At 45.9% G+C, this 14711-nt stretch overlaps 1 protein-coding gene across 1 annotated transcript in view; it reads right to left on the bottom strand.

Moving 5' to 3' along the window:
* The window catches only part of LOC147709475 (serotriflin-like), a 260350-nt gene that overhangs the window by 64006 nt on the left and 181633 nt on the right, over window positions 1-14711 (bottom strand). The gene's annotated exons all lie outside the window — the stretch shown is intronic.

The following is a 14711-nucleotide window of genomic DNA, read 5'->3' on the forward strand; positions in this document are numbered from 1 at the left end:
TGTAAAAAAATACTGGGACACCAGCCCAGGGGTAGCTGCAACCCCTGTCAATACATAGGAGAGAGCAGTGTCCTGCAGGGGTTTGCCCTGGTATTGGACCCATGGGCTACTGAAATTGGATTGGGAGACCCCCACCTTTGTAATAATGCCCTCTAACTTGCCTGGTGACATCAGAGACATACAAACCTACATTGGGTAATCCCCAACAGTCATTGTCCAGTATGAGCGATATTGATGAGGCCTATATAGAGAAGAACAGTATGACCTATCTCTTAATTGATGACCATTTATGATAAGTTATGGATGCCTCTATCTTAAAAGCGGTTCAACAGTCAGTGACTCCATTGGATCAGAAATGATTGCGTGATGCCCAGCACTGCTATAAACCCCTCATTGGGAGGGAATATAGCCTCGGACTCATGCTCCTGCTACCTTCTGGGGCACTTCACCAGCATGCCCCATCCTCTGAAAGCAAAAGGGATCATATCTCCAGCATCAATTTGAACGCCTTTGATAGGTTGAAGCAAGCCTTCTTAGACCAGCCTCTGCCCTAGGCACCAGACCTTCTTGTGTACGGGCCTTTGGGCTCCAACCCACCAGTGTAACCTTCTTTTCTCACCCACCAAGACCCCTCCAGGGACTAACTCTCCCTCTGGCTCCAATGCAGAGCATGATACAGGGTCCTATCCATGGCGCCTCTTGCCCAGCCAACCTAGCGATAACATGCCCAGCGATAACATGCCCACAGACGACCCCTCAGGAGACCTCTGACATGCTTGACCCTGAACAACTTCTCACCTCCACTCAGCGGAATGTGTCCCGTGGATAAAGTCACCATCTATGTTGTAGGGAGGCTGCAGAAGCCACCTGATAAAAAGGTTGGCAACTGCCTTCGGGCTGAGTGCCCTCGCCTGTCTCTAGGTGACAAAGTAGCACTGACCTCTGACACAGTTGAGCGCATGACTACCTTTCTGTGAAAGTACATATGCTACTCTAAAAAGGGCATAAATAGATCCTGGTGGGCTTGTCAGAAGAAACTATTAGATATCTCTAGCCATTTGACCCGTATTCTGGACATAGCGAAAGGCACAAAAGCGTCTGGGACTCTGATCTCTCCAGAGATGTTGTCATGGTATGGTAATATAAGACGACAGTACCAGAATGCCTCGAAGGTCAAAAACCTCTACCCCACCAGAGGTTATTCCAGACACTGGGGTTCAAGAAGCAGCCACTGAGGCAGTGGCAACTAAGGCTCAGCTCAAGGTGAGTGTTCATCTTTCTCCATAACAGAACCCTGTGGGCCGGTTACAAGCCTTTGTTCACAAATGGGTGGCCATAACCTCAGATTCTTTGGTACTCCAGACTGTACAAGGTTGCCGTAAAGAGTTCTACGGCTCTATTACCCAAATGGAACCTCCTATCCCACTGGTCTTCTTGGTCTCTGGAGCAGAGTTGATAGATGTAGGGGTAGCAGAATTACTCTGCAAAGGTGCGATCATGCAGACATCCCCTCACCCTGCGGGTTTCATCAGAAATCTCCTCCTGGAGGAGAAGAGCAATGGCGGCCAACGACCGGTGATCAGCTTGAAGGAATTCAGCAAGTGACTGGTTTACCGCCACTTCAAGATGGAGGGTATCCACCTCCTGGGGGATCTCCTGCACCGAATGACTGGATGGTGAGTCTCCACCTCAAGGACACTTACATAACCACCCTGGTCCTCCCCCCCATCACCAATGGCGGGGGCAGACCTTCAAATTCACCACTTTTTCCTTCAGTCTATCATCCGCCCGAAGTGCTTTACCAAAGTAATGTACCTGGTGGTGGAATTTCTCAGAGCTCAGGACTTCTGGGACACCTATTTAGGCAACATTCTCTTGATGGACCAGGGTTCCCGGAATCTTTCTGCACATCTTCAGATAGCACTCACACAACTGGAGTCGCTAGCTTCATCATCAATTAACAGAAGTCAGTCTGCCCCGTCAGTCTTTGGTGCTCCTGGGCTTTGTGGTAGACTTGCCTCCCTTCAAGAAAGGTGAACAGTGGGACTGACTGGGGCACCTGGCATGGAGCATTCTCCAACGAAGGAAGATGGCCCTTTCTTGAAAAATCCCTACACATCAATTACCTCAAACTGTTGGCAGGCTCTTTTGATGTAAAGTGTTGGACAAAAGACCAAGCTAAATAATGTGCCCTTCTCAAAATGAACAACATAGTGGTGGAACCCTACATCAACTGTCTACGGGGTATGTGATCCAAGACCTTCTCAGACCGGGTGAAACTTCTTTGACTACTGCCTCGTGAACCAGATCTTGGTGATGGCGGAACACCTCCCAGGAAAATCGAACCAAGTGGCCAATTGGCACTCCCGCCGCCTGAAGGACACAAGCCATGGGCAGTTGCGCCCATCTTTTTTCTGGGCCCTTCAAGACAAATGTGGCCCGTTCTTGGAGGACTTATTTGCATCTTGTCTGGACCAGCATCTCTCCAAGTACTTTATTTGGCGATTGAACCCAGAGACAGCAGCCAATAATGCGTTCCTCCAGGACTGACAGGTGAAACATGGGTATGCCTTTCCTCAATTCACTATGATAATGCACCTCTCGGCCCAGGTTCTGAGACAAAAGGTGCTCGCAACCACAATATGGAGATCACAAGTCTTGTATCCAGTGCTTCTGGAACTTTCCTGCAATTTCCCAAACCCTCTAACCTTTCACGATCTTCTCCGAGACGCCGAAGGGAATCGCCATCTGCCAGTACTGGAAGGGTCTCTACCTCCTTTGGCATAAAAGATTACAGTGAAAGCTGGAAAGTCCCAGGGCTTTCACGCCAAGCTACATCCCTCATCTCTAAGGCACGGGCGGATCCATCAAGCAATACAGATCAACTCTATGGCTGGACTGGTGTCATCGACACCTGGATCCAGTGGGGGAAAACAATGTTCATTTTCTGAATGTTCTCACTTCTTTGGCCTCATAGGGTCTGGCCAATAGATCCATCAGCACCTTTGTGTCGGTGATATTGGTGGGTCACACACCAATGGGTGATTAACCGGTAGGGGAGCACCCCCTGCTGGGCGTATGATTATCCCTTTCACCAGAGCATAGGTATACCACATTTGTACACTAATCTTAATTACCTTTCTTTTGGAATGTACTGTGTACTTTTAGATGGATGTGTACACTCAAGCTAATTTTATCTATTATATTTCCATCTTGTTGATTTCCCTAAAGAAAGGAGATGTGTTGTATTTAGCCTGTCTCTTTTCTACCTCTGGGGATTTCATAGTCACTCACATGATGTCACCACTAGAACCTTGGGTGACATCATGGAGTGTTTGGGGCTTGGCCTGGTGACAACTGGCAGTTGGAACCAGGCAGGCTGAGTGACAAGCTGGTCACTCCTGGTGGGTCTTCTTTATATCTTATTATCAACATCTTGAAGACTTGACTAACTTTAATAAAGCAACCTAAATAATACCCGGCTCCAGGCTTCTATTTACAACACTTTTCTTATCTTTCAAGGAAGGAGATTTCAGCCAAGCTGGCCACCCATTTATGACTTTGTGTCAAAGGGTTTCAAATGTCAGAGTATTGGATATTACGGGTAGAGTATTTACCACAGATGGGCAACTTTCAATATTTCACACTGTTCAAAATGTTATTTATGTGTGGTTTCTTACCCTTCCTTTCCAGATTCCTCAAAGTTGAGTGTAGTGCAGTGCATAAAGAGCTATGCGACAATGACAGCGACTATCTGCCCCCGTGGTGAGAGGCAACTGCTGAATGCACTCAGGAAGACTTATAAGGCGGTCTCCTCCCCTACCATCACTAGATGGGTTTGATGAGCTAGGCAAGAGGCTGGCATTTGGTCCTAAAGGTCTGATTACAAGGTTGGCGGTCCATGGACTGCCATGCCAACAGTGACGGTCCGACTGCCGTATTACGATTTTCGAGTGCTGGCCCTGGAGGGACGCAGCTGGAAGGCCAGCACACACTGCCAAAAGCCGGGACCACAGTCAGAGGAAGGCAGACTCCATGGGGTGGTACAGAGTAGCCAACCTGCCATCTGTGTTTCGAGTTACCTGTTCCGTAAGGTGACCATGGCGGTCGGACAGCTGCACAAAGGACTGCAGAAAGGAAGGATGTGGGGTGCATACTCACCCCTGTCCAGTTCTTCCAAGCAGATTTCGCTGTGGTTCCCTTCCTCTTGTTCTCCCCTACACAGAAGTATCTTTACCCTGAGGAGTACAACCCCGTCTGTGGTGAGACACAGGTAAGGAGCACATCATATGATATACCCATTGCTGGGAGTGCCCACATATGGGTCGGACTCCGGCAACAGGTAGGTGGTATCTTTCTATATGTATCATGCATATGTGTGCATTTAACTCATATGTAGTCAAAATGTACACACAGGCATCGATAGACTGCCGCAGCCACACTGCCGGCCTCCACTGACAACCTGTAATGTGGTGGACGGATAGACTGCCGGCACGGCGGTCACCTAAAGATCGCAAACACTATGCTTCAGTGGTCAGACTGCGGAACTCATAATAAGGCCCTAAGATATTAGGCCCTCATTCTGTTAGAGGAGCCATGGCTTCAAAGGCATTCTTTCTCGGAGTTGGCCTGGAAGACATACTTAATGCAGCAGACTAGTTTTCAGATTCTACCTTTAAGAGGTTTTACTTTAAACTAGTTCCTGACATTGCATCACTTGTTGTGGAGAAGCTTTAAACCAGCATAATCCTTGCCTCTGGTCCTGATATAGAATGAAAATGTTCTAGCTAGTGTAATGGAAAGTTTAAATTCTAATAAGGACACAAGGAGAGGATTAGGCCGCCCACTATTCATAAGGTTACCCAACCCGGGGATGAAACAATTCCATGAAGGTGGGTATAGTCAAGTATTCAATTTGGTAGCATTTGTTCATATATGATGTTCACATAATGTGATTATGTCAATCCAGGATATTGTATAAACTGCTTCTGAAGTCATAGGTTTTCATTTACATATGGGTATTCACTTTCTTCTGGTTCCGATGGGTCTAAACATGAGATGAAGATTTTTTTACTCAATTTCTGGTGCAGGAAGAAAGAGGAGGCGACAACAGGGATGAAGGACTATCAAGGGTCCCTGACTGTGCTTATTGGTCATTGTTTTATTGTTGACTTTTTCCCAGGGTTTATGGAAAATTGAGTATTTTGTTATATGTTAACATGGCTGCTGTAATAAAAAGTGGAGAAGTACAGCATAATCCTCTTCTCCGTGTCCTTAATAGAATTGAAACCATCCGTTATGATAGCTAGGATCTTTTTCATTCCACTCTTTTATTGACTGTGTGAATACAATCTTAGGGCCTCATTACAATGGCAGTGGGACCAGCTTCCGTGGTACTGTCGGTGGCGGTCAGACCACTGCGGTACAGTCAGAAGAGGTTAGTCTGGTTGCTGCATTTCAAATCATGCAAATAGAGAGTTTTGTGACTGGCACAGTTCAACTGACCATGGTGGCTTTGGAAAGGACCAAAGGAGACCGTCAGAGAATGGACCACCTCAAAATACCCCCACCCAATTACAATGCACCTTTCTGATGAGCAGATCATGGCGGTCCAACCGCTTTTATCTGAGCTGGTGAAAAGGGAGAGTTAGAAATCCGAAAACCACCTGTACACAGCTCCGCACATCCTTTACCGCCACAGAGCCCATCGCAAACGCCCAGCCGCTGCTGTACCTGCTCGAAGCTGTGGAAAATCGGCTCTGTCATGGATGCAACTGCTGGTAAGTCTCACACTTACCCATGTACAGTCAGTCCACAGCAAAGTGAGGCACTGCGGTGGAAAAATAGGGGCGTAGCTTTCTCAGTAAGAGTAGGAAGTGAGAACAACCTGTTTCCAAGTCATCATGGTGGGAAATCTTGCCAATGCATATTGCATGTGAAGCTGGATATGAGGGGACCTAAAATGACATTAGAAAGAGCGAGCAGCGAGAGTTGCATTGCAGGACTTGAAGTGATTGGGGGTCTGCTGGTGGTTAGCACCTGCAGGTCGATAAAGCAGATACAGAGACGAGTCCCATCGGACTCTCCATATTCGGCTTCACCCTCCAGGCGCGACAATAAATCAACTCTGCAGCAGAACCACCTTATACTGTGGCAGATGTAACTGGAAAGGGATTCGCAATACTCTATTCCCAGAGTTGTGAGGTCAGTACTGAAGCATTATCATAATCCTATGCAATGAAGCCAAAGTTGTTATCCTCAATAACTAAGGTAACTAAAACCATTGTCAAATCCAGCAGTCCTTGCTTCTTGTAGGTACAATGTACCTCGTTGCATCGGAAATCTTGATATTGTGCAATGACAGACGGAGGAATACATTGTGAACCTCTCAGAAGCTGGAGTACTAATGTGTGCAATAACTAGTGTCACAAAACAGCACCTTTTTATGAATGATATAACAATTAACTTCTGTGACACCCTCACATTGCTCATAAGCTAGGTTCTGTTGTGACATCGAACATTCATTAGTATGAATGACTCAGGAAAACAAAAGACACCTCCATTTCTAAACCACTGTAATGGGCCTTCACACATTACCCACATGAAAAAGGAAAGTCAGGGAACTGAAATTTCCACAAACCAAGGTGTCAAACATTTGAAGTCCACAATGTAAATAAAGTCTCCCTGCAGATTTGAGTACCCCATAACAGGGGCACTCATGGCCAGCTAAGGGCCAAGGCCACAGTCCATACTGCATCATCCTCACAGTCTCCATGTGCACAGGACCTGTGGCATGAGGTATAGCAGGAACAAACAATCTTGTTACAAAGCGACTAATGTGCATAATAAATACATGACAGAAACACTAGTTGTCAGACATCTACTTAAAATATGTGGAAAGAACACATATGAAATGGTCACATGTGGATCCAAAATACCAAATAGGTACAGCAATACAATACCCCCATGTGTGGAGAAACAAATACCTACTTTGCACACATTAGACACATATCCACCCAATATCCCTGGTGCTACTGCAAGCCTAAAGACTTGGAAATTGGCAAAGACAAGGTGCAATACTTAACATAGCAGAAACCACCCAATCCAATGTCTGCCCCAATTATAACTCATCCCACATATACATCCATTGAACATTGACCCTCTGCCTCTGTAACTCCATAACTTTTGCCAAGGTCTGACTATACTTACCACGGCAAATGGATCATTTATCATGGTCAAACAAACAAATTTGTAGACACACATCTCAAATCATCCAATGGCATCAATTAGCATCAGTCGAAATGGCAGGACAAAGGTCTCCAAAACCAAGAAAGTTTTTATTACAGACAAGAAATTTCTGTTAAAAGACAAAGGCCAATGGCCAATCCAATGTTTTCAATGTGGTCCAGAACATAGCTGTGCCACAAAACATGCCTTCTAGAACACTACCAGATAAACCTTACCAGGAAGGGGCATCTAGTCGCAGGCCAGGAACCTAAATTATGTCACTCAGGTGGGCTGGGGTTGGGATTGGGAGGGCTGGATTTGGTCTGTGGGAGGACGAGTCTCAGGATGGGGTGGGCTGGATTAGTCTAAGGAATTGCTGGGCTCAGGTTGGGAGTGCTGGGTCAGACAATTCCAGATGGGGCACAGTGGTTTTTTTTGTTGTTGGTAATTTTAGAGCATCTGGGGTGGGTTATCAAAGAAGTCCTTTAGGTTTTAGGAGGATGTGCGTTGGTTCCAGGACTTTGAGCTCTCTTCTTCTTTATGTTTCGGAAGGGGCAGAAGTGGGAAGGACAAGATAGGGGTGTGACACTGCCTATGCGAATCCATTGCAGCCAATGGGGACCACCATCGCAGTAGTGCATTTCAGTTTTGAAACTCGTGGTAAGTGTGCTTCGCCACTGCGGGCACAGGCCTTGGCCACATTTTAATGATGAAGGATTGGGGTAGAGACCACCTGACCCCGGGGGTGTGACATCGCCTATGCGCATGTCAATACAGCCAATGGGGACCGCCATCGCAGAAGTGCACTCCAGTTTTGAAACTCATGGTAGGTGTGCTTCGCCAGTGCAGGCACAAGCATTGGCCACATTTGAATGATGCAGGATTGCGGTAGAGACCATTTGACCCCGTCAGTGTGACACCGCCATCGCGAATGTCATTGCAGCCAATGGGGACCGCCATCACGTTAGTTCATTTTAGTTTTGAAAGTCGCTGTAGGCGTGCTCTGCCACTGCAGGCACAGGCAATGCAAACCAGGTGGATCTATTGCATCAGCACAGTACTACTGGAACAACTTTAGGGGCCTATAAATGTCTGTGAGATTGCCACACCTGTCACTTGCATTCAGACACAGCTGCCTGCCATTCATCACCACCAACTGCTGCTGTAGCTAATCTCTGGACCCAGTCATGGCTTGTGCTGAGAACATCAGGGCCCATCCTTTCAGGACAGAGGAGCTGGAGGTCCTGGTGGACGAGGTCCTTGGCCAGTATGGGTCGGTAGATGGTGCTCCAGAGGTACTGGTAAGTGTATGAGTAAAAGTTTGAGAGTGCTCAGAATGCTCATGTTATCTTACTGTACACGAGTATGTGGCTGGGAGTGTGAGCTAATAATAACGCATTTAGAGTTTGGAAACAGCATGGTCCATAGATGACCTAGAACTTTTTGCACTAAACATCACACACATAGTTCTGAGACTGGGTCCTGAAAATGTGTGATACACTGCCTAGCCTTACGACTTCACGTCAATGGGGTGTATGGCCTTATTCCCCAAGATCCCTGACTGCATGCAATGATGAAAAGGACATAACGTGTGTTATCAGTTGTCCAGTTTCACTGCTGATTTGAGGCACGCTCACTCTGAACACGCATTCTCTGTGCCATGTCTTGTCTTAGTTCAATAAGTGTGCATATGATCATTTGTGAGAATGAAAATGTAGAATGGCCGAAGGGTACTGATTAATGTGTGTGCTGCTTTAATATTGACCCTATGGAGATGTGGCAATTATGCAAAGAGTACAAGGCCTGGAACTATCACTATGGGCGGAAAATCACCTCTGACACATATGCTAAATCTTCAGTGGACATGTCATCCATTTTTTGATTCTCATTGTACATGTATGTGATTCTTGTGCTGGACCACGCTTTTTGTCAGTGAAAAGCCCTCAGGCCTGGCAAGTAAATGCACAATGTTTCAAGGCATCATTCCTGAAATCACTTTTGTGTTGTCCATCCATCATAATTTTGAAGCATATAACATAGGCCTGAGTAATGAACACAAGAGTGTGAGAATGTAAGATTAGGTACCAAATTGTGACCTCCCTTACACACGTAGCTAAGCAATGGTCAAGGACATTAAGGAGTGTGTAATGTAAGACACAGTGAGTCTGACCACTACACATCAATTATAGTGTATAGTATGTCATGCTCATTCACATAGTCTATCACAGATGAGGCACAGTTTCACATTGATTTCTGTTCTGGCACTCTGCATGTGTATGAAATGGGCATGTAGTGTGTCCATCATAGAAGTGTCCATTGCAATGCTATGGCTTGTTCCAAGTGTACCATGTTACATTGTCTATGGCTCTGCTCTCCATTGATGTATATGTGTGCTATGTGTTTATGCTCATGTACTGTCAGACATTGGTACACAACACAGTATTACAAATATTTCTCTTCTTGTCTCCCATGCTTGCAGCACAAGGTTCATCAGCGTTAGGCCATTTGGAGGGCCATTGGCCGCAAGGTGGGGTCCCTGGGGGTCTCAGACCGACTTCATACACACTGCCACAGAGGTGGGATGAGATTTGCCGCCTTGTCAAAATCGTCGCAGAAATGGCGCTGGGGCTGGTCCCTCGAAGTGGCAGGTTGGCACACAGGAACATGACCCCACCATGGCCTGCATACTGGCAGTCACACAGCCAGAGCTGGATGGACGATTGAGGGCCCAACAGCAGCAAGTTGGGGGTGAGTATTGTGATAAGTGTGACTTTGCGCATGAGTGACTGCATGAATCCCAGCCCAGAACAAAGCTGGAACTCTCTGATGTCTGTAGTGTGATGCAATATCTTCTAAGTAGCCTCAGTATCGAGTGAAGAGGTTCTGCATGTGTACAACATTTTGATTCACATGTGAGAAATACATGAGAGATGTCATAGAAAGTCATCTTGACATGTTTTCATCTACAATTTTGTATATGTTGTCTGTAAGACCTTCCTACACTTGAACAGTCATTGTGTGAAGTGGGTAGCTGTGTACACTTGTCAGGCTTGTGACTGCTGTGTGGCTACCACAATAGTTTGCTCATGTGATGATGTGTAAGTGGCTAGAGACATGCACAAATGTAGACTCAGGATTCAGGAAGCAGTGAGTTGGTAGAGTTGTGTTTTTCAGAATGCTACATATTACAGCATCACTGAAATACATGCTGGCCTAATGTCAGCAGCATGGCATCACATGATGTGACTTCCTGCCACAGTGACAGCAAGTGCCCACAGGTGCTGATGGGGTAGATGGTGATGATTGCACTGATGCATTGACTGATTTACATTTGGCAATTGTGCACATGGCAACATGACTGGGAAGGATAAGACTATGGAAGTTAAAAGAAACGTAGCTGAACCTGGCTTTTGTGAAATTGGATTTGATCAGTGGGTATGGCAAATTGTGATGTGACTGAGGTGTTTGACTGTAATATTAGAGATCAAATGAAGCAGATGTTACTCAGAGTGTCAGTCCTCAGTAGATATGCATTGTGGAGGGGTGTCCATATGCATCAGTGCATGGTGAAGTTGTGGCTACTGCTTTTAACCTGTGAGTGAATTTTTGGCACATTGATGTGTAATGAATGTCATCATTCAGCACAACGTATGGATGTCATATGCCAGACCCTAGGTATTGTCACACATTAGCTCTCCTGATGGGAGGCACTCATAGCTTAGTTTACAGAAGGCACTCTCATGCCTTGGATCAATGACGGCCTGTCAGGTATTTGTAAAGATGTTGGTATGTGACATGTCACAACACGTAAAGGTCTTGCATTACATTGCCCTTATCATGCTATTGTGCATTATCTATGTGACTACACTGGTACATGGGCTTATTTGCACTTCATCACCAAAACATATATGGCTATATGCAGCTGTGTGAGTCTATGAGATATCAACTGGCTGTGAACAGCACTGAGCATCATGTTAGTGTGCATTTTGAGATGTGTGCTTTGCACTTCATATAATTTGATACATCCACAAAGTTGACACCAATGTACAAATGTAGTTGTGCTTCAGTCCCAACATAGTGGATTTAAGGAGGTAATCTAACTTGACATTAGATAGGTTTAACTTTGTATATGTGTGGTTCAGTGAGCTCATACGTCAAGTGTGACTGACACAACATATTTGGATGCAGAGCTGTCTTACCTGCAGGCAAGTAGGTGTGCCTACATACGATTGTATATGATGTTGAAATGTACATACATGGACAGCATTTTGGCTGTGTCTATGCAACATGGAGCTTGACTATCAACTGAGCATGTTTCCATGCATCAGCCGATTATTGCATATATTTGGAACATGCTGACAGTACATGGAGTAGGTAAAGTGGTAGTTTCAGTCCAAGGATTTCTGTTTGTATTGTATATAATGTGAATGAGTATGCCACTTTTCTATGTCTCTGTCTCTTGCAGCATCTACCGAGGGCAGGGAAGGAGAGGGGTCCGACACTGTTGGGGAAGCTACTGGCACAACTGGTCCACGGGAGCACAGCGACACTGAGGGGACCAGCGTCTCAGAGGGGGAAAGGAGTGCTCTGGAGGATTCACGTCTGGAAACACCAACCTCCACATCTTCCAACTCCAGCAGTGACTCCTCGGTGTTGGCGGGCACAAGAAGTTCAAGATCTGCATCTTTGTCCACCACACCCCGTCCTGTGTCCACCATCCCTGATGCTCCCCAAAGTGCTATCTGTGCCCACAGCCCTAAGAAGGGTAGAGTCTTCTTCCCCCAGGCACTGCTGCCCCTGCCTCCCCTCCTGCCTTCAGTGTGGAAGCCATCAACATTTTTCAGCAGCTGTGAGTGGGTCAGAATTTGCTCCTGAATGCCCTCCAGGATTATGGCAACAAGTTGTCACAAGTTGTTGCGTTCATGGAGGGCATTCATTCGGACCTGGGTGCCCTACATAGAACTGCCAGTCTCTGTCCTCCACAGTGACAGCAGCCATTCAGCAGTCGCAAGCGCCCAGTCCAGCTCCTGTCCATTTTGCAACCCCACTCCCAGTGCCCCCACCTGACCAGAGTATACACACACCAGAGCACTCAGGCACCCAGTCATCCACATGCAGCACACAACAACTGCACTCCAAGCGAACCAGCCACCATACACCATTACCACAGCACACAAAGAACACACATTACTTCACCACTCAGAGGCATAAGGCTAAAAAACATGCATCCACATTGCATTCCTCAGATTCCTTACCATCCAAGAGCACTCCCATCCCCACACCTGATCCCAAAGCCACACAAACACTTGCCCTTTCTGCTGTGAACCTGGTGTCTGCCACAACTGTCCCTGAACACTTTCAGAAGCCTGTTTCACCCAAAACCTTGACTCCAACCCACACCCCTGTGAACCGTGGACAAGAGAGCAAAGTGGGGAGTGCACCTCCATAACAGGGGAGGCAGGGGAAAGGGCAACCCCCACCCCAGCGTACCACCAAGACCAGCAAATCCCCACGGAAAGATACACCACCATCTGCTACACTTTCGGGGTAGAGGGAGGCTGTTGGGGCCACCTCACGCCTCACTTGAGGCAAGACACTTGGGGGATATCAGATCCCAAAATAATTGAGACCGAGCCTTCCTCATTCACCATCAGCCACTGAGTCTCCACACAGCATGTCTTCTCCTCCCCGTGCAACCACTCCTCCTGATCCAACTAGCTCTCAATCTCCCACATCCATATATCCTTTTACCTCAGCCAGTTGTCTCCCTCCCTGGGCCACTCCTCTGACTAGCCCAGACAATCAGCCCCCTCCCAGTTCAACTTCCACACAATTTTGTAGCCAAGAAACCCCTTCCCAGCCCATTCCTCCCCGAGCGGTGCGTGGACTGCCCATTTGAGGTCCCTATCCTGTGCTGATTTCCATGGCAGTGGACTGTGTTACATGTTTGTTGTGAAAGTTTTCATAGACACATGTGCAGACTTGAAATTTGGACAGGCCAATGGCCTTAATGTTTTGTACTTTTGATGCTGATAGAGAGTTTATATAATAAAAATGTTTTTTATGTTTTGAGCTTTGTCGCTGCCCTTGCTAATGATGTAGTGCAATGTATGTGTTTATATTCATCTGTTACATGCTCTGTATGCCACATTCACATTGGCATGTGCTTGATTTTCTTTTTCAGAGGTTGCCAGACGTTACATCAACTTTTGTCTTTCTTGACTCAGAGGCTTGAGGATGCAATGATGCTTGTCTGTGATGGTCTACTCTTGTCCTAATCATTCTATTGTCGGATCTCTAGTTTTGTACACATCATATTTGTATGCTGTACCACAAGAGCAGAGAATTCTATTCACATGATAGCTTGAGGGGTGGACAGGGCCCGTCAGATCTGTGAAATCTATCTTGATGTGTACACAGCAGTGTAGATGTGTAGTCATCTTGTGTAGGTCTGGCTTCATAGTCATGTGGGTACATTTGAATGTGTGCACTTGAGTACTCATACAGTGTAATTCACTGAAGTATTGATATGTATGTGCCCTTGAGCATGACTCTTACACACATGTACGATCCAGTTGATGAGTGCCTGTTTGTGTACATGATCAGACACCTGCTGTAGATTGTTGGTACATGTAGGAGTTGGTTCTTGAGCAATGTGCAGTGTGACCATGCAGTCCTAGTATATACCTACATGTTGTCCACATCAGTTGAGAGTATGCAGAGTGCGTCACAGCATTATCTGTGTTGTGAGTCTTGTGATCAGCCATGGCTCTTGCTTACCTTTGTGCTCACTGTGCTGACTGGCTCAGGCAAACAAACATTATATACTTTTCACATACATTGATGTCAATCTACACTTTATTTAGTCTACTTTGTGGTATTTAAAGTCATACCAGCCCCAAGAAGAGCTTTCAATGCCTACATATTATGAGTTACTTCTCTATGTGTTTTTGCTCTGTACACTCCTTGCCTGTACACTAATAATGTATACAACACTTGAGTCTAATAGTCAGCCAATCAAGGAAAGCTTTATTCGGCTGCTATATCATACAGTCATAAAAGCATACAAAATTAAACACACAACATATTATTTACGCAATATCCATAGTTCAGTTGATTTAAAAATTATGGTGAGAAATACTTTATACATACTAAACTATTCCAATAAAAGACTTTTCCTTATGTAAAGTGCAGCTTTTAAGACCTGGGCTACCCTCCATGCTATATGCTCAATCGCTAATAGTTGGAGTAACAGCATGGCTTGTCGACACTGTCTGAGCCCAGGTTTTCTTAAAAAAGGTACAATCCAAACATTACTTTGCTCTGAATACAATTTACAAAATAGGACTAGATGCATGGTGGTTTGAACAGAAATGTTATCACAAGGGCACGGAATTAAATTGCGGGACCAGTCATTCATATTGGGGAATGTCAACAATCTATGGATAATACCCAATCTTAACCTAGTAAGAAGAAATCTATCA

Source organism: Lissotriton vulgaris, chromosome 6 (assembly GCF_964263255.1).
Source record: "Lissotriton vulgaris chromosome 6, aLisVul1.2, whole genome shotgun sequence".
Lineage (NCBI taxonomy): Eukaryota > Metazoa > Chordata > Amphibia > Caudata > Salamandridae > Lissotriton > Lissotriton vulgaris.